The sequence below is a fragment of the Triturus cristatus genome, chromosome 5_2, assembly GCF_964204655.1.
Source record: "Triturus cristatus chromosome 5_2, aTriCri1.1, whole genome shotgun sequence".
Classification (NCBI taxonomy): Eukaryota; Metazoa; Chordata; class Amphibia; order Caudata; family Salamandridae; genus Triturus; species Triturus cristatus.
This window is the reverse complement of record NC_140588.1, coordinates 897,941,705-897,963,031: the sequence shown is the minus strand read 5'-3', so window position 1 is coordinate 897,963,031 and position 21,327 is coordinate 897,941,705. Positions and strand designations below refer to the sequence as shown.

Sequence of the window (21,327 nt, the reverse complement as noted above, 5' to 3'; positions counted from 1 at the left end):
GCTCCAGCTTTTACACATTTGAAACACTGGCAAATCAGCTGAATTATGGGGTGATAAAGAGAAGTGATTATTTGCCTCATTTGCATCCAAAAAGGCTAACATGCTTAACGTTGCATATTTCTACAGAGGGTTTCCCAGGCCTCCTCTCACAATGAAGAATATGTATGAAAAATCTAGATTCTTTCATTATTGGAAAAAACTGCTAAGTCCCGATTTGCACATATAAGCAATTCGGTATGAAAACATAAAGTGAGACAGTACATTTTAATTACGTACAATATCTGTCTCAAATTTATATTATTGCAACTTAACAACAGTGTTTGGTAAATGGGGTTTAAGAGACCAGCCGCTGGCTTCATAGGTAAAAAGCTATGTACAGAGATGGACACTTGACCCTGCACACCCAGGAAACATATCCCTATGAACGCACAGGACACATATCCGTATGAACGCGCACACAAACCATCCATCCTCAGTGCGCATACAATGTTGGCCAATGTTGAGGTTTTCAACTGTTGAAGCTACTCTCGAAACAGCACTTCCTGTAGTTGTCCATGCAGTAGTAGCAGCTGTGGTCCCTGCTGAATTTACAGTAGTGCAGTGCTTGATACTATGGTTCTTGTTGTTGTTTCAGATGTTCTTGCAGTTGCCTCTGCTGTTGTTGCTGCTTTTATCACTGCTCTGTTCCCTGCTGCTCAGTTATGTTTCCAGCTGTAGTCCTTGCTGTTGTCTCTGCTGTGATTTCAACTGCAGTTGCTGCTGATGTCTCTACTGTTGCTGCTAGGGTGACCAACTGGCATGGGCGCAAATTCAGGACAGTGAGTGTAAAAATTCAGGACAAAGGGTCAAAATTCAGGACAGAAATTCGGGACAAAAGGTACATTTTACAGACACATCAGAGGAGGTCGCGCATTACATAAGTAAATAGACAACCAGCACAAGTCAAAATAAGTTTTTATTAGGTTGAGAGAACCTTGCACTCCATCTGTTGTGTGCCTGAGTGAAACTTAAATACCTGTGTTTGCATATTGGATGCACCTGGTTAACATGCGCCAAAATGAAACCTCCACCCTCCCAGAGCTTGGCCCCTGGTGAGGTGACAGGAGCCCCTAAACAAAACCAGTTTGCCATGCCCTGGGCTCTGGTAGGAGGAGGCCCAGCAAATGCTGTCACTGGCCCATTATCATCCTGTATGTAATAATTAGGCCGACATACAGAATGATAATGGGCGATAGCAGCCTGTGCCAGGTTGGGGAGGGGCTGCTGCAGGCCACTGATCACAGCAGAAGCACGAGCTGGCCCCTGCAGTGAGCGTACAGGACTCTCAGGCTGCTTGCAGGGGGGTAAACAACGTTTACCCCGAAACTTTTTCAACGCAGAGAATCACAACGCGGTCGTTACAACGACCGCGTTGTGATTCCGCATACTATTGCTCCGCAAGTCGGAAACAACGACTTGCGGGGGGGGAGGTGTTGGATTTTAAATCCAACACCTTCCCTAGTGTCCGCACAGACTGGAGTTGGAATAGTAAATTATACTATTCCAACATCCAGTTGTTCTGACTAGCGGAGTAATGGTATGCGGAATCACAACGCGGTCAATGTAACGACCGCGTTGTAATTCCCTGCGGGGAAAAAGGCTGCGGAATAACGTCCTAGATTCGCAGGGGGCAGCATGCTCTAAAGTCCGAAATTATGGACAAAAGGCGTCCGTGAAAGAATTCTTCACGGACAACAGACAAGAGGCCCAAATTACAGGCAGTCTGTTAAATTTACGGACGGTTGGTCACCCTAGTTGCTGCTGTTGTATATTCTGTGTTGCATGCCTTTTTATCAGTTGTTTCTAGCTGTAGTACGCGATTTGTAACGTCAACTGTTGCTATGACTGCAGCTGTACCAACACCTGCTTTGGCATCTCTAATTGTAGCTGTTATTGCTGTTGTTTTCCCTGTTGTTGTGGTAGATGTGATCCCCACTTTGGTAGCAGGCTTGGCCTTTGCTGTTTCCCCTGTAGTGGTAATAGATTTTGAGTTTCTTTTATTTTTAAATTTTTTTGCGATTTCTTACAGGGTCACAAACAAATTCAAAAATACAGCTTACTTCATCTTTTATTCTTATAAAATATTACACAGTTCATCATCAAATATAAAGTGCAAGTGTGAAGTTCAAATAGGACAAAATATAAATAGGCCTGAATAAATTTGAACATTACAAAACGAGAGATAGATCAATTCAACATTATTATTTTATAAAAAGGAAGCTAATTGACTTTTTCAAAAGTATAAATTGTGAAGAATTCCTTATTTAAAGTGCCAATGTACAGATTAAAGTGCTAAGTGCATTAATATCCACATACATAGACTTCTCAAAGTGCCATTTTTTTAAAACCCACACTAGGGACAGCTATTTTTAATCCTTTCCCAACTCCATACAGTTATTACCATCTTATGTCAAGCCTGCAAAAATGGGGTGGAATATTTCCAAATTCTTGTGAAGCTTCTATCTTTCTCAATTTGCTTTGCATAGAGCTGGTTGCTTAAATATACCTTATTAACCTATTCTAGCCACGTTTGAAGCCTAGGTTGTTTGGTAGCAGCGCGGGGTAATTCAACTCATGCAGATCCTCATAATTTTCAGAGGCCCTTATACCCAGATTTATAGCAAATGTTTGCTGATAAACCTGAATATCCGAAGGCAAAGTGGAAACATCTGTGTTAAAGAACTAAATCTCGGTATTAGAGATCTTCACTAAGTATCCTGAAAGCTCTGAAAATTGGGAAAGAATGGCAAACAATTCTTGAAGCACCCCCCTCTCAGGTGCAAGATATGCCAGTAGGTCATCTGCATATAATCTACGTTTTGAAGTCCCAGGAATTGCAGCCTTAATTGCTTTGACAAGTAAAAACATGAATAACCTGTCCCTCCCTAAATTTAATACCTCTCTGATTGATAGCACAGTTCAACACTTTTTCTCGCACCCTGTAATCCCCAAAATGAACAAGCATAGTACGGGGTCTAGATACATCTGGATATTACTGAAATGGGGCACGATGCGCGCATTCTATCATCAAGTCCTCCATATTCCTGAAAGAAGATGAGTACGAATCCAGTCACCCATAAACTTTATTGCTGAGACGGCTTTTCGCTCCTTTCTTTCTGGTATCCCAACAAACGTAAGATTACACATTCTTGAACGGTTCTTTTGATCCTCAAGTTGTTGCTTCATAGAGGTGTGTTCTTTGTTTTTTTAAAATTTGTTTTAGCAAGTGCATTTTGGGAATCTTTGGGTTGTAAAATTCTATCAGTTACTCCTTCCAATAATGTTGCCAAGGACTCAATTTTTTTTCCATCTCTGTTATCTGAGCCCCAAGAGTATTTGCCAAAGAAATTTGAGAAGCTTTTACTTCCTGCACCTCTACCAGAATCTTGAACAGTAATGACTAGATCTTAGTTCAAGCTAGACGACATTCTGTATCCTCAGTCACCAGTTGCACTAAGGAGCGAGAATTTATTTAGAGGATGATCAGTTACCCCAGCAGTTTCAACCCCCAAGGTGGATCCTACAATTAATTGGGAGGTTTAGGGGACATCCAACTTATTGATTGGATTTTCTGTGTATCTTCATTCACTGATGTACTGACTTCATGTTGCCGGAGTATTTTCCATATTGGAGGATGAGACAGAGGCTACAAAGGACTTGACCCCCTTACTAAAGGCTGGACCAAGTTTTCCACCTCCAACAGATGATTACAATAAGGGGGAAAGAGCAGCTTATGATATCTTCACCCCTGAATAAGCTGCACCCTCTAGTTCTCTGGCAAACCCCACTGCACCGGGCAGATCTCTCAGTCCTGCTTTTTGCTCAATCCCTTGGGTTGCCTCCAAGTTCCTACCTTCCATACATTCCAAAGGTAAATCCTATGAGGCGGGCCTCCCGATTGATTTTACTGGGCTGGGAGTACGGGATATACATTGTCCTGCATTGGTCCCCCCTCACGACTGTCTCTGATACCATGCTACAGGGCTTTATTGGTTAATAAGGGAGCCAAAAGTTCAGTAACCGAAGAACTAGTCGATATTACAGCCATTTTCATTTCTTTTCTGTTTGCACCCTTATTAGTGAGAGTCAGCATTTCGGATGATACTTAAAGGGTGCAATTTGTCCCTGAAAGAGGTCAAAGCGTCTCCTTAACATGGGGGTCCAAACTTTTTCGATCGCCCCCTTACGATTAAATACAGACTTAATTCTTGGCATATTCAAAAGGGTTTGCAAATTAGTGTCAGGATGCATGAAGCTAGTGTAAAAAATAAGAAACTGCAGTAGCCAGGAACTATATCTCACCTGAGCCCAAGGGGACAGCAGCTGGTTCCCCCCAAGCAGACTAATTAAAACCAAGCAGTGTCTCCTCAACTCAATTCCTCCTGCGACTAGTAGTCCATTAGCGTCGGAGTCGGCTCCACTCTCACTTCACACCAATCTGCAGGTGTTTTCCAGGCATTTACCAAGTAACTCCATAGAGGAGAAGCATCAGGCACCACTTCCATTTGAGGAAGCCAGGGCAGGAAAAGGAGAGAAAACCTTTGAGGCACACTATCTCTGCTCTCAGCGCACTGCTCCAAACACACCGCTCATGGCACCCAGGCTTAGGACAAATTATTCTCCGCTCCGGTGGCCACCAAATGTCAAGCATGAAGCACCATGTTGGAAAGGAGTCAGCAAAGCGTTTGTCACACGACTAGACTGTGCATGGTTTCCCCCCAGATTTTGTGATTGATGTGGCAATGGACTTAGGTTGGGAGGATGCAGGAGGGGATGGGGAGAAGAGGAGGGAAGGGGATTTCCTTTCCAGAGAGGAAGCATTATATGTAAAAAGAACAGGAATGAGACATTGCTGCTGCAGCCAAAGTCTCATGCAATTTTTCTGGGCAGTTTTACCTGCCAAAAAGTTCTAATCAGGTTTTTGCACACCCAGAAAAAAACAGATGTGGAACAACTAGTAAACGTCCAGTAAAAAATGAAGGCATGTGTTTAATTTATTACGCCTGATTCTTTATATGGCTCCTAATAGAATTTTACATCAATTGTTATACAATTCTAATTTGATTTCATCAGCAGAGGGGCTAAAGAAAAAAGGGAACACGAAACCTGCATCGATCAGTTCACCTGTTTTTCTGTCCAATCATTCCATTATCCCTCTACCTGTGCTTGTGTGTTATCTGATCCCATCTGTGTTTTGTGATAGTGTTTGTATGTCTGTCTTCTTTTGTGTGCATGGGGGCCTGCCTTTTCATGGTTTGCCATGTCATCTCTATAACTATGTACCATATTTCAGGCTCAGATACCTCACAATGTTAGCAAATTAGGGGCATATTCTCAAGGAGTTATCACCCAGTTATCGGCACTTTAGCGCAGCCAAAGTCGCGCTAAATTTATCACCCGATTCACAAGCTGGTGCCCATATCACCAGTTTTCCAGCGATAGCATCCTCAAAAAAAATCGCCACGGATGACCCCGGCAACTATCGCTAATGAGATGCAGAATAGGCGTTCCCGAGCAAAAAGCTGCGACAACACCACACCTCAACATTCTCAACGACCAGCCAGATCTGCGATAAGAACACAAAACATGTGATAAGGCGTGTTAGCAGCAGGAAATTAACACCTGCTTTGACCTGGTGCAAAGTCGGATGACAACCGGCACCAGACAAGGGAGCCCAGACCACAGCCACACCTGAAGACCAACAGATGCCATGGAGCCACTGATCATGCAGCACGGAGCCCCAACAGGGCCACAACACCCACCGCCATCACACCCAGGACCGCCACCCCCGTGCCCCACCGTCCCCCACCCCCGGACCACCACAGAGGCAGCGCAGACCAAGACACCAGACCTCCAGAAAATGCACCAACCTCACAGACCCAACACCAGGGAATGTCATTGCCCACTACAGGCTCTAAAGGACAACCATCCTACGCAACCTGACCACCATTGTCCACAGGCTGACGGTACCAACACAGCGGACAGCCAACACCCCTCCGCAGACAAATCTGCTGGCTGTGCTGCACATGTTGGCCTCTGGGACCTTCCATCCAACAACCGCCAGAGTTGTAGGACTCTCACAGCCAGCCCAATCAAAGTTCATCACAACAGTCTTGGATGCCATCATCAGCTTGGTACCCCAGTACCTATACTTTCCCCACACTGTGCATGAACAGCTGGAGACCAAGCAAGGCATCTACGCCATAGCTGGCTTCCCGCACGTGTCAGGGGGCAATTGACTGCACACATGTCCTACTTGTGCCCCCTGGTGACACTGCAAACAATTACCTCAACAGAAAGCACACGCATTCCATCAATGTGCAGGCAACAGTGGACCACCTGGGAATCACCACCAACTTCGTCTCCAACTACCCAGGCAGTGTGCATGATTCCTACTTCTACCGACAGTCCATCATCAACCAGGATGGCACCCATGGAAATGCACTGCTCGTTGGCAAGTACCAAATAAATACACCACACCCCCCAAATCCACAATCATGCAAATCACAACTCTGGGAATGCACACGTCACAGACTCACATTCAACATGCTATACAACATGCCCACCCACCAGACATAACTTAATGCGGCAACCTGGGCTAGCCATGTGCATGAGCCATCAAAGGCATGGCACCTCAGCCACACAATGGAGGATATGTGGGGAGAGGTGAGAACCAGGCATGTGTGACGGAGGCAAGTGACCCATGAATGAGAAGGTACACAATGCCAAGTGTGGCGGAGATGTGTTAGACAGTCTGCAGTATGCAGACCACAGACATATCCATGTCCACATACACTGATGGTGTATGGAGTGTAGTGGACAGTGGATGCAACCATGTCACCCCAGTCAGTGGGGAAGATCCTGGAAATGTAGCTTGTGATGTCCCCCCCTGTAAGCTTGTGCAGAGTGGGCTGGCTGGGCATACGCCAGGCCAGCGTAGAGTTGTGAATAAAAAGCACATAGCTCTGGGCGTGGTACTCTTCCGGAATGCCCAACGTCTCTGCCAGGGTGGCGCCTCTCAGCCCACCATGAGGCCATCGCCGTCGCCGTGAGCGGTGTTGCCTGTGAACCTGTGCGCCTGCTGCACCCTGGGCTGCTGGTCCCTGACCTGTCATGCCTGCCCCAGCGCAGCCAGGCTCACTGTTCACCTGCTCTCACCGGCGTGTGTCAAGGAGGGCCCACCACGTGTCAGTGCAAGCCCCAAGCCCGAGGCCCGCGAGCTTAGCAGCCTCATCAGACCATCAGGGACTCCGCAACACAGGCCCGCAGTACTCCTTTCTCATTTACATACTCCACCGGTCTACACAGCTGCCAGGTCAGTCACACATTTGGAAGTGAGTCTTGATTATGCAATGGCAGAGTACACACCTAATGGCTGAGTTTATGTCACTATACTCCCTTCGATGTGGTGCCACCAACTCTGTGCATAGCATCCGCATGACACCTGTCTGTGGTCCCTTTCTGACTACTGCCTTCGGCCTACACTGCGGTCGAGTAGGTCACACAGTTGGAACTGAGTCTTGATTTGTGTATGGCAGAGTTCATATCATTGAACGCATGGAGAGGAGTAAGAGGAAGACGTGGTGCAGTCCGGAGGAAAAAAGGATCCTCGTTACGAAGGTGATCGAACGCTGCCAACAACTGCTCTTGTGTCACTAACTCTGTGCATCGCGAGCCAACGATACATGGCTGTGGGCCCCTGCTGACCGCTGCCTCGGACCTACACTGCGGTCGAGTAGGTCACACATTGGGAACTCACTCTTGATTTATTTATGGCAGCTATTATATCATTGTACTGGCCTCATCACAGACTGCATTCCCCTACAGCTCCGGTGCCACTAAGTCTGTTCTCCGACAGCCATGGGGACTTTTTGGCTGAACTTTGGTAGCGACTGAGTGTATGGACTGGGGTTTGTCTTCATCATCATGTCGGTGATACTGAGTTTTTGGCAAAAATGAGGCTGTAGCATTCCACTCCTCAATTTGCCACTTCTGGATGGCTTCTACCTTCTGCATCATGCCCTGGAGGACACCTTCCACTGTCACCCGCAACCCTCTGCCACATTCACCCCGGATATCGATGAGGACCCGCTCAGCTCGCGTGGCACCGCAAGTCACCGTCCCGTGGCGGTGTGCCTGTGCCGGCCGCAGTGCATCCAGGGCCACTAACTCTGTGCAGCTCAATTTAGGGACCCTGTCCGGTGAGATATTGGATGGCCTCTGAGATGATGGCCTTGGGGTCCTCAACGCCACGTGTCTGTGGCCCTGCACTGTTCGCTGCCTCCAGACTCAAATGCGGTCCACCAGGGCTCACACATAAAATCGAGTTCTGACCGGCCCGGACGTCGCATCACTGCAGGAGGCACACGCCACCACCACCAGGACCACCTCCAAACGCCAACTGCCAGAGTCGAAACAGCCGTACTGGCAGACTAAAGGAGTTGCTCACACCTGTCGTGGATGTCATCATCTGCCTGATACCCTGCTCAGCACTCCAGGTGCCACTAACTCAGTGCACCACGACTCATGGACCATTTCTGAATGCATTGTGTGCTGTGGTGAGCTCATGCAGCAATGTCACCTCAGGCAGTATGGGAGACCTGGGACGATGACGAGGAAGCTGATGCATGCATGTGTAACACACCCCACTGGCGCTGCATCAGGAATAACCCGAAGGGAAACAATCCTCGACATTTTTTTCACAGGAGCACACTCATCTCTAGTGCCCCAAACTCAGTGCACAGCAACTCACAGACACATCTGTTTGCATATTGAGTGACCTCTGTACTTGCTCCGGCTACCACCATGATGCTCCGCAGTTGTCTCTGTAATGCTGGTGTTTTCTGTTTCCGTTTTAATGGTGTTCACTGTTCAAGTTGTTGCCAGCACCAACCACTCCGTGCGGGCTGGCTTACACTCACCCCACAATCATCCAGCACAGGCGTCACTGTACATGTGAACCTGCCAACAAAGGGGCCGGGCGCACGTGCCCGTAGTCAGTTCTACAAGCTATCTGCGTGTGTCCGTGTGGTCATGATGTATGCATGAGGGCCCCGGGGCCTCCAACATTACATTGTTCTGTGGACAGCAGATGCAACCATGTCACCGCTGGCAGCGGGTGAGACCTTGGACATGTAGCTTTGTCGTCAGCCACTCAATGCGTAAGAGGAATGGACTGGGCCGTCGTACGGAGATCCAGCGTGGGGGTGTGAATGATGATTCCGGGGCTCTGGGTGTGGTTCATTGCAGGAAATGTGCACATGAATGTGTATCTGCCGTGGTGTGGGTCTCCTTTGTGGGGTGTAGGTGGTCCCTGATGGGACTTAAACACCCATGTATGTGATCTAATTCGGCTTCCATGAGCCCAACCGCACCAGTTCGGCCACCTCCTTTTGGCATTCTGACACCTGGCATTGGAATGCGTTGTGTGCCTAGGTGAAGTGTTGGGAGCCAGCCGTGGTGGCAGGTGCTTCCTGTTGTGTGGTCTGTGCAGGGGCTGGGGTCTCCTCTGTGTGGCTTGGCTGCCCTGCTCCTGGCGGTGGGTTGCCTAAGATATCCATGGGCTGTTGTAGGGCGTTGGTGTCGAAGGTGTGGTGGTCCTTTCCAGCATCACTGATGAGTTGTCTGGTCTGCTCTGCTGAAGGTGTTGTTTGTCCATCTTCAATGTGAAGGGGAGATGCATGTTGACATTGTGTTGACATGTAAGTTGGCGCATTGTTCTAGTTTACATGCAGACTGTCTGACTATGTACATTGCGACTGTTTGGGAGGTGCTGTATATTTGTTGCGGGACAGTGGACATTTGGACTACACGACGGACATGTGGTTGTACACGTGCATTTTCATCTCACAGTTTACTGCTATGTTTGATGTGATTGGCCTGTTTCTGCGCATGAGCGGACCCAGTTGTGTCCTCTGTTCTGCAGTGTTGGTGTTGCACACTGTGCCACATTGTTGTGGGATGTGCTGTGATTGCTATTTGTGTGTGCTGCAGTGTGCCACAGGCATCAGGGACATGATCCAGGGTCATTGTGGATGTGCAGTGTGCTACACATCTTTGCGCATGTGTGACATTGTGCCCATCTCCCCCCGTGCCCCCAGTCCCTGGTCCTTACTCACCCTCCTTGCGCCGTCTCCACCCTGATGACTGTGGCCTCCGTTTCCTCCGACTCCTCCTGTGGCGCAGGACTCCCACCTCCTGTTGCCATTGCTGCCTTACTGTTGGCAGTGGGTTTGTGCTTGGTTTGGCTTTTCACATCATGCCAGCGCCTCTTGTCCTCCTCCATAGACCTCCTCGACACTCCGACTGCATTCACGTTTGTCATTTTGACGTTCAGTGGGTGGTAGTGTTCTGTCACCTCCATGGCGCTGATCTGGTTTTCCTGCGGACTGCACCCCGTCTGCCTCCTCCTCTTCTCCTTGGCCTTCCCCGACACCGTTGTTCCTTGCTGGTGTTCTGTGGGGCTTATGGGGTTCGCGTTGCCCTCTGCACTCGGTCTGGGGGCATCCATGGTGCTACGCAGTTTCTTTTTTTCTCCCTTTTTTTTTTGCTTTTAAAGTGCATTTTCCTGCATGAAGTGTGGGAATTGCAGGCCTGTCACTGGTTTTCGCTGATTTTTGTATCGCGCTTGGCCTCATCGCAGCTTTTTTTGCATTCGTTTTTTGCATTTTTGCGGTGTCACGTTGATTTTATCGCGGACATTTGACGTGTTATCGCGAGCCCATCTAATGGTACCGCCGGCTTGTGAATATCACGTTACCACAGTGTTCATTTCCCGCAATAGACTGCGATGTGAAGAGTTGCGTTAAGCTAATTTTGCGATGGATATCACACGTTCTTGAGAATATCGCCCTTAGTTTATACCACTTTATCTCTCCAACTCTCTTCCTGCTTTTCCTACTTTCCTCCGAGCTCCTTCCCTGTCAATCAAATCCGGATGTCCGCCTACCATTAAACGCTCCATTTTAGGGCAGAGCATTCCATTCACAGGGGTCCTCCCTCATTACCTTCCTCTTGTTGCCTCCTTTTTGCTCTCCTGCCTTTCCCATCACTTTGAGATGCCATTAGAGATGCATAATGCACTATACAAGCAACCAACGTATAATACCTTTCTTTGTCTGTTTGACTGACAGCATGCCAGATTGGCTGTTTGAGTGGGTGCTTGTAAGTATGTGTAAATAGATACTCGTTTGCTGCTATGTGTGCATATATGTGTCATCTATATTAATCTGTGCATGGATATTATCAGGTTTGGGTGCATCATGTAAAGCCTACTGGGCTTGTCAATGTTTGTTTCTTTTTATGGCTTTGAATTATGGGCATTTTAGTTAAATTCTTACTTTTCAATAGTTCAGTTCATTAAATTGTAACTAAAATGTTAACACATGTAAATGGCTCGTCATAGCCACAACAATGGGTTTCCATTCTACAGTGGATAATCCAGCATATGCTGTTACATATGTGTTTTGTTTTCTGTTTTCATATGCACTTGCATTTACACATTTTATTGTTATGTTGTGCATGAGTTTATTTTGACAAGCTTGAACAAGCATGCTAAGCGTGACATTTAAACAGCATGTTATTTTAATCTCCAACTAAAGTAAGAGAATAATACAGCATATGTCAGGTGTCTAAGGATAATTGTTTCATTCCAGTTTCACAATAGCACTGATTCTGAAACTGAGTGAAAGTCCACATTATGTTTGCTGTTTTCTTCGCCATGCAGGAAGAATCGATTTGTGGGACCTTGGTTGAACAGGAGAGAGTGGACTAAATAATTAGGAACAATAGGTAATGTGCAAAGAAAGAGAAATGTGATAAAAACAATATTTAAAAACATAGAGGAATGTACGAAAGAAGGCATGCAGTTTATATGAGTTAAATTGTTGGAAAGATGTTGAGGACAAAAAGGTCAGTTTTATTTAAGGAAGCACTCTTTCACGAACCAAGCGAGGCTATCACAGTCGCATTCTATTAATTTCTAGGAGTCACATTTTAACAAGGATGTTGTCGGAATAGGCACAGTCCTAAAATGGGGTAACACCTTTTATGAGGGAAATACAGCGCCTCCCAGAAGGAAAAAGAAAACAAGTGACCATGGCTACCTGTACTGAAGGACTGCCAGTGGATTATGATAGAAGATAGAATTCATTTCAAATTGCCACTGAATATCTTTAAAAAGCTCAGTGGTGAGAAAACTCTCGGAATTAAGAATATCTTGAAACAAGGAAATTAATTTCGGCCTTGGCTGCCTCAAAATTCTCTACAGTGGTGGCAGCGTGTTGTGAAACTCTCTTACTGAAAACTCAAAGGGGGATATTCTCAAGAACATGTGATAATTATCTCAAAATTAGCTTAATGCAACTCTGCACATCGCAGTCCATCGTGACAAAATAACAACGTGTTAACGTTGTATTTCCAACCCGGAGGCACCATGCGATAGTAACACGATAACGCGCCAAATGACTGCACAAAAATTAATGCGACGCCGGAAAAATGCAAAACAAGAACGCGAAAAAAGTTGCGATGCCCCATATCGCGATACAAAGATCAGCGACAACCAGCGACAGGCCCGCAATTCCCACGCGTCATGCATGAAAATGCACTATAAAAGCATTAAAAAAAACACACCTAAACCAAAATAAACTGTGTAGCACCATGGACACACCAGGACCGAGTGCAGAGGACGACTCGACCCCACAAGCCCCACGGAGGACCAGCCAGGAACCCCATGTTTGGGGAAAGACAAGGAGAAGAGAAAGAGGAAGACAGGATTCAATCCGCAGGAAAACCGGATCATCGTCATGGAGGTGATAGAACACTACCCACAACTGTTCGCCACCTCCACTGTGTCATTGGCTACACAAATGAAAATATGGCAGTCCATCGTGAACAACGTGAATGCAGTCGGAATGTCAAGGAGGTCAATGCAGGAGGTCAAGAGGCGCTGGCATGATGTGAAAAGCCAAACCAAGCAGAAACTCGCTGCCAACAGGAAGGCAGCAACGGCAACTTGAGGTGGGAGTCCAGTGCCACAGGAGGAGCTAGAGGAAATGGTGGCCACAGTCATCAGTGTGGAGATGGTGCAAGGAGTTGGGAGTCCAGACACAGCTCGATATGACCTGACTCAACAGCAACAGGGTGATTAACGCACAGGGACTGGTGGGTACGGGGGAGATGAGCACAATGGCACACATGTAAAACTATGTGTAGCACACTGCACACCCAGAATGATTGTGGCACATGTCCCTGATACCCTTGGCACACTGCAGTACACATAGAAACACCAAGTAGGCCCCTGTCCACTATGTGCACAAAGGGGCCCCCCTCCCTGTCACCAATCCCACAACCTACTCATGCACATGTGCTGAATCCAGCAAAGCAGCGGCTCTGTGAGCCACACTGACAATGCAAGTGACACTGCATGACCGATAACATGGCTGCAGTCAAAATACATGACATGGTGAACGACACAACACAGTGTGGATCACATCCTCAAAGTAGCAGGTCACACTATGACACATCCGCGTGCACACACAACCCATGATGCCAACAACACATCTGAAGACAAACAATGCACAAGAGCACATAAACCATCCAAGAGCACAAATGACCCAAGTCGCCAACATCTCAGCACCATACAAGCAAACAAGTCAAAGGCACACCGCCTCAAAGGGATAAGGGGCCGCTAAATCAGCGCTGCAGGGGCGACTCTCCCACAATGCAGCACACACACATAGCAATCACAGCACATCAACATTGACAACAATGTGGTACAAAGTGCAACACTTCCACAACAGGACAGAGGACACAACTAGTGCCGCTTGTGCATAGAAACTGGCCAATCACATCTGGCATAGAAGGAAACTGTGCGGTGATAATGTACAAGTACAACCTCACATCCGTCATGTTGTCAAAATGTCCACTGTCTCCCATCAAATAGCCAGCTCCTCCAAAACAGTCACAATGTACATTGTCATGCTGTCTGTCTTGAAACATGTACAATATGTTAACATACAGGGAACACACTGTTAACCTGCATCACCCCTTTACATTGCAGAGGGACAATCAACACCTCCTGCCGAGCAGACCAGACATCTCTTCACTGATGATGAAGAGGACCCCCTGGCCATCTGCTCCGACACCCTTCAACGGCTCGTGGACAGCCTCCGCACCCCACCTCCAGGAGCAGGGCAGCCCAGCTGTATCGAGGTGAGCCCACCCCCTGCACAGACCACACAGCAGGAAGCACCCATCACCACGGCTGGCTCCCACAACCTCACGGAAAGACACATAGCATTCCAACGCCATGTGTTAGACTACCAGAAGGAGCTGGCTGAACAGGTGTGGGTGGGTTTTGACATCATGGCAGCCAAACTGGATGACATACGTGGGTGTATAACTCCCATCAGGGACCACTTACAGTCCCTATCGGACACCCACAGTTTTTCCATGCTCTACAACAATTCTTGGCTGACCTCGCTGGAGCCATTACTCGGACACAAGAACTGTCTAGTCAGACAGGCTCCAGCGAGGACAGCACAGAGTTGGCACAGCTGCGGAGGACAATGGAGAACATGGAGCGGATGCAGGCTGGAAGGATGGCTGCCACGGCTGAATACCAGCGAGATGTAGCTGGGATCTTCCATGCCCTGCAGCTCCTCATCTTGCCATTGCTGCCACAGAGCATGTCCCAGATGACTACTGCAGGAACTTCGACACACACATCTCCGCCCCCTGATGTGTCATTGGCACACAGTGATGTGTCCCTTATACCTCCGCATCCTGATGTGTCACTGGCATACAGTGATGAGGCTATTACACCTCCGCACCCCGATGTGTCAGTGGCACACAGTGATGCAGCCATTACACCTCTGCACCCTGATGTGTCAGTGGCACACAGTGATGCAGCCATGGCACCACCACACACACCTGACACACTGGACACAGAAGACATATCAGAGGAGTAAGATGTGGATGGTAATGACTGTGTGAGAAAGGAGGTTGTAGCATTCATCCCCACCATATGGCCTGTTCCTGCCTGGTTCAGCCCTCTGCATCATGCCCTGGAACAACACCTTCCACTGTCCCCTGGAACCACCCTGCGACATTCACCTGGACCCCGACATGGACTGCCATATCTGCTCTGGTTACCAATGACACAGCAATCAGGCTGCGGACTGAACTCTTCCTCTTCCAAGTAACTTGTCATTCCCCAAAGGACTCTGGTTGGCCCTCCACTGGGCAGCCATGTAATGTGGGTTTTGCATGGCCATGTACTGCTCCAGCTCCTACACTCCACAGAATGTGAATAAAATATTCCAAATCACACAGTTGGACACCATACTCACATTTCTGAAGGCTCGTAAGAGCACAGGTTTACCAGCAACTATACCAAACACAATGTCTGGCTAACAGCGGTGGTGCTGTCAATAGAGACTCACTCCCAAGTGCAATGCGTCAGTCAGTCCCTCCCTGTGTACGGCCATTGAGGCACCCGATTTGTCATTCTAATCAACAATCATCACAGTTGAACACTAGTGAAGTTGCGTAGACTTTATTAGCATGTGTGTGTCAGTACGGGCCACAACATGCAGACCAATGCTTCAGACACTAACAGGCAGCACAGGAACATGTAGAGGTGCAAGGAATGGGGAGGCAAAAATGAACAACAATCATTATGGATGGCAACAGTCACAGCCCATCATGCCTTGCTGGACGAGTCATGTGATGTTTGGCGTCTGCTCATTGCCCCCTGTCAGGGGACACGACTCACAGACCATGGGATCTGCATAGTGCTTTACCACTGGACTGCGCCGACTGTCTGCCCTGCTGACAGTGAGCAGGTGAAAGGGTACAACAAGGTCACATGTATTACTACATTGCCATGTGTGTACTCTCCCTCCAGCAGTATGCCAGATTTAGGAACGTTGCCAAACTACGCTGTGCAGCTCCGCCCATGGAACTGCCTCACCTTGCACAGGTGTGTGTCAACACGCGTAGGTGCTCACACATGCATTCTGAGTCCAGGTGAATGCAGACATGTCCACTGTTGCGGTGGGATATGTGACCATTCCTCCAAGATGCAACAGAGTTTTGGGACCTGTGCTCTGGGTTACAATCAGTTGTGGCTGCAGGAACGTAGTTACTCGTCCATGAAAGCGAGTGCAGCTTCATGGGCAATCAGTTCCAAGAGTACGTCATTGTCGAGTTCAATGAACACGAGGGAGAGCCAATCCATTAACTGGTCTGGACAGATGTGCTCCATCCATGCCGTTTCACCAATCCTTAACAAAGCCCAATAGGGGAGCGCCTCGATGTGGTCACTGCAAAGGAGGACTTGTGCAATCTCCCATGCACAACTGCCAGCACATACGCCACATATCAAGGCATCCCATGCACGGGTATCACGGTTACACTCCTGTTCGTGGACCAACAAGGGGCGCACACAAAAGTCATAATCCAGTTCAGCTAAGGTTGTGTTGGATAGGCAGACATCCATGGGCCACTCAGTTGTGCATGATCAACAGTGGCAGTGCTCCCAACAAATGCAGCATACGTGCATGGTACAGTCCCACGTGATGGGATGTCCTGCCATTGCATTGGTGGATCTCGTAGAACCGGCACTCTTCTGACCTGCAGCAGTTATGTGCCTGATATTGCACTGCTCGGAGCAATGAGTCGTATGTGTGTGCAACGGTTAGATGTATGGGTTGTTGTATACGTAAGTGTCAAGGGCATCCCATGCAAGAGAACCTCAAGCAGGGACTTCTGTGTGTAGGGTGTGGATAGTTTGGTCTTTCATTAGCGCAGTTCATGGTGTGGGAGTCGTCATCATCTGCTATAGTATCTCACTCAGGGGGTACCAGCCGCATTCAGGACCTAGGTCGGAGGTGCAGATGTCCTTCTGCCTTATGTATTGAGACAAAAGAGCTTTCATTCCTAATATTAGTCTGACTACTGCTTGCATTTTGGAAATGTGATGTAACTTTCGCACTGCAATTGATGCCAGGCCTTAGGCTTATGGTATACCAATGGCGATACGCACACAACAGTTGGCATGTATGGGCCAAGAGCCAGAGTGGCCTTGCGCTCCTTGTACAATCTCTCTCTCTCTCTCTCTTTCTCTCTCTTTCTCTCTCTTCCTCTTTCTTTCTCACTCTCTCTCTCCCTCTCTCTCTCTCCCTCTCCCTCCTTCTCTCTCTTTTTCTCTCTTTCTTTCTCTCTCTCACTCTCTCTTTCTCTGTATTTTGATGAGCGCATGACACACCTTCCTATCTCGCATTTTGTCCTGCAGACTGTGACTTGCAGATTGTCCAGGGAAGACCCGCCATGACTCTTCCAAATAGATGCCTTGAGGTAAATTTGAATGGGATGCTTTATTTGGAATTTCAATGGTGAATGAATGATTCTCCTTTTTCTGACCACACATGAATGTTAATTGTTGTAATTGTGCGACATCAGGCGAATTGTTTTGTTCATGATTTCGTAAAGTTGATGTAAAATATCTTTGTTGGGGGGGTAGGTGCCCGGGGTGGGGACCCGGGGGGGGGGGGTCCTGTGGGTGGTGGTGGTGGGTGTTGTGGCCCTCTTGGACGTCCGGGCTGCATGATCAGTAGCTCCATGGCATCTGTTGTTCTTCAGGTGTGGCTCTGGGCTGGGTTCTCTTTTATGGTGCAGTTTTGCGTCCGACTTGACACCAGGTAAATGTAAATGTAAATGTAAATGTGCAGGAATTTATATAGCGCAAATCACCAAGCGGTCTCTAAGCGCTTGCTTAGGGAACCCGTCCTGGTATTCCCCTGTGAGATAACCCGGCAGGGCATCCGCAAGGTGAAAGCCAGGCATCCCGCCGCGAGGGGCCCATGTGGAGATTAAGCAAGCTATTGCCCAGAGTCGCAGAGTGTGAACCCATGAATCGAGTATGCACTGGAGCGAGAATTATCGAGTCCTTGGACATTTTATGGACTCAAGACCCAGCCGAGCCGGGAATTGAACCCTGGTCCCGGGCTGACCTCTGCTTCCAGGTCTGCCTCCTCTAACCAGTGAGCCACACTTCTCCACCACCACTAAGAGCAGGTGTTAAATCCCTGCTGCTAACGAGCCTTATCGCATGCTTTGTGATCTTATCGCCGATCTGGCTGGCCGTTGAGAATGTTGTGAAGTGGTGTTGTCGAGTCTTTTTCACGGGAACGCCTACTCTGCACATCATTAGCGTTCGTTGCCGGTGTCATCTGTGGCGATGTTTTTTGCGGCTGCTATCGGGTGAATACTGGTGATATCAGCTGTTAGCACCAGCTTGTGAATGGGGCGATAAATTCATCACCACTTTGGCTGAGATAAAGTCCTTGAGAATATGGCCCAAAGTGTGAAGAACATCTTCTTTAGTTTAGGAGAAATCTGAAAACATGCCTGTTCAATCAATTATCCATGAAACTAATTTGAAGCCTCTCCTTCCTCCTTCCTAGTCTTTGGACGCCCAATGAACATATTAGGTAGACCTTTCTTTCTTGGTCCTTTCTCTGTTTCTCTTGCAACACGCTCTTTCTGTTCTCTTTCTCTGGAAAAAGCGGCCCGTAGCCGCGTAGCGTGTACTCTGGGTGCCAAGGATAGAGGGAATAACATGGTTTTTAACAACAACCTTACCTGTTACCTGGATACTAGACAAGAGCTATTCAGAATTGTTAACTTTCCACTGCTCCCACTCTCTAAACCCCCCCCCCCCATTGTATTTCTGTTGTGCTGTTGACCCTGGAGAGAGGGATTAAGGAAATTGAACAGATTATCGATGCCGCTGGTCTAGTCTCATTAAAATCTCAGGAAGTATTAGTTCTTACAGACTTTAATATACACTTAGATGGATCTTAAGCACAATTGCCACTTCAAATGGTACATTCTTTTAAGCATCAACAAGACGTCTTAGGTGCTACACATATTGAAGCCGCACATCAGATTTAGGGGCATATTTATTAGCCAAGCATTTGCAATGAAATCAGTCTCGCCCTTATATTTATTTAGCTATGCAGCATAATAGCCTGTGTGCTGAAACATCTACTTTTCTTTAATATGGAAGGAAAGTAAGCTTCAAACTGGGTGACACTCCAGGTATGGGAAAACATGGAGAGAAATATTGCCTTTCAGCGGGAAATGGTATAGTCCAAAGCTCTGTTTTTAATATAAAATCAGGGCCTTCGGTGGTCATGTCACTGAAAACACAAGATTTGAATATTATTTTATTGTCTACGGGTGCTTGTGGAAGACAATTGTTATGGACTGGAATCTAGAGAATGCTAGAGTGATCCTGGTATTTTACTGACCTCTTGCTGGTCGTTTTCTATCAAGAAAGTTAAACAGAGGCAGTTGCCAGAAAAATAAAAAAATAAAGTCCCTCAGAAGAAAGCAATTCTGGTATTTTACTGACCTCTACTGGTCATTTAAATAGAGGCAGTTGAACAGAAAACAAAAGTCCCTAAGCGGAAGCAGACAAGTCCTTGGGCTGATCTCCAGAGCCCACAAAGAACATACACATATAAGTACAGTGATCGAAGTGGGCGGGATCGTCAGGGCACGGCGTGCCCCTACTTCTTTTATTAAAAAGATTTAGTTTCCCTACTTTTTCTTTTCAAAACTGTGTCCCTGGACTGCAGAAATAGCAAAGGCCTTCAGATAAGGCTCAACCTGCTTTCGTGGACGTTCAGGGATGGGTGGGACGGGCAGAGAAGGAAAAGGACTCTGTCTCTTCCCTCCTGCCCAGAGAAGACACGGACAATGTCCACTTCTGCTCTGCACTGGCAGCTGCCCTCCTCCTTCCCCCTCTCTCTTCCTCTTATTTCATCTCTTTCTGTCTGGCAGCCCCTCTTCACTTACTGAAAACCGTGACTTGAAGAAACGGTTCACAACCTCTCTTTCCTTCTTTCATTTATTTGCTTCCCTGTAAAATGGATCCCAAAAAGAAAAAAAAAACATTCTTGCTGGAAATGCCCTTTTTTTGACATTTTTCTATTCCAAAGGGCAGCCTCGGGACGCAGAGAAATAAAAGGTTTAACTATGAAAAATAAATACATAACTAAATAAAGCAAGACAGAGTGGTTGCAAAGTGGCCAGATTGATTGTATTCACATCCAAACACATCAGCCTCACTTTAAAGAGTTTGCCAGTGAACGGCTACTTTTGTTTTCTCCTCTTTCTTTGAACAGCATTGTTTTCCCCAGGTGGGGAAGTTCATCCTTCCTGGATGTACTGCAATACCTGGTTGATGGGTGGATTGGAAAACAAAATGTGTATCACAGCTCTGTGTTTATGGATGTGGTACCCAGTGCGGTCACACCGTTTGCACCGCCCTAACCTGCTCAAGGTTCATGTGACCTCAGCGACAGAGTCACAGTGACTGGATCACAGGGTGTGCTGCTTCGTAGGCCTGCCCGCAAGACTGGAGATGAACTTCAGTATGGCTTATGGTGGACAGGCCTTCAGGGTTAACTCACAATTGACACCACTAGGGTACACCTGCTTGTGCTAAGACATCAAGCCTTCTAAGGTCTAGTGAGGCCTTGTAAGGTCTAGCATGGGAATATGCTCCCTCAGTAGAGTGGTCTGGTGGACTGGTCATAAAGGCTGAACCCAGCCCCCCAGTTCCAAATTCGACAGCTCTGGCCATAGTGCCACATCCTCTCCCCCACTGAACACCATACTGCCCCACTGAGAGAATCTCGCACTGCCTTCAGCTACAACCTAATTGTGCCCGCTAGAAACACTTATGTGGCTCAATTCAAATTATGCACTTGATAAGAGTAATATGCTGCCTAAAAAAAAAAGTAAAAGCAAACACTCATAGGGAATGCAAGATTAAGTAAAGCATGTGAAATGTAAGCAGAAACAACATGGTTACCTTAAAGATCTCTCACTCACTATTCAGAAATCAGCGAGTGGGTTTACCTGAAAAGTTAAGGACATGACTACAGGGCCCTGAAGGGAACCGTTTCAATGTGTATTGCTTATATCCTTAATAAACATAAGCAGTTTAAAAAGACCACATTCATAAACAGAGCCATGGTACACATTTTTTTTCCAATCCATCCGAGTCCTATTCCTTCTCTGCCCGTCCCCGAACGTCCACGAAATCAAGCCGAGCCTTATCTGAACGCCTTTGTCCGCCCCCAAAATAGTGCCGCCTGGGGCGGACGGCCCCCACCGCCCCCCCCCTAACTACGCCACTGCTGCTAACCAGTGGTAAAGTGCTTGTGCTCTCACTTCTAAACATGGTAATATTGGTATAAACCTAATTGATAG

General features: G+C 47.4%; 1 protein-coding gene across 7 annotated transcripts in view; it reads left to right on the top strand.

Moving 5' to 3' along the window:
* LOC146829372 (uncharacterized) overlaps positions 1-21,327 on the top strand; it is a 188,477-nt gene that overhangs the window by 50,721 nt on the left and 116,429 nt on the right. For 3 of the 7 annotated variants that reach the window (XR_014961971.1, XR_014961968.1, XM_085606685.1), the window contains 3 exons: positions 11,765-11,829; positions 14,099-14,250; positions 17,336-17,397. The gene's annotated coding sequence lies outside the window, so the exon portion shown is untranslated. The remainder of the gene's footprint in view (positions 1-11,764; positions 11,830-14,098; positions 14,251-17,335; positions 17,398-21,327) is intronic. The other 4 variants (XR_014961970.1, XR_014961969.1, XR_014961972.1 and 1 more) reach the window with 3 other exon arrangements.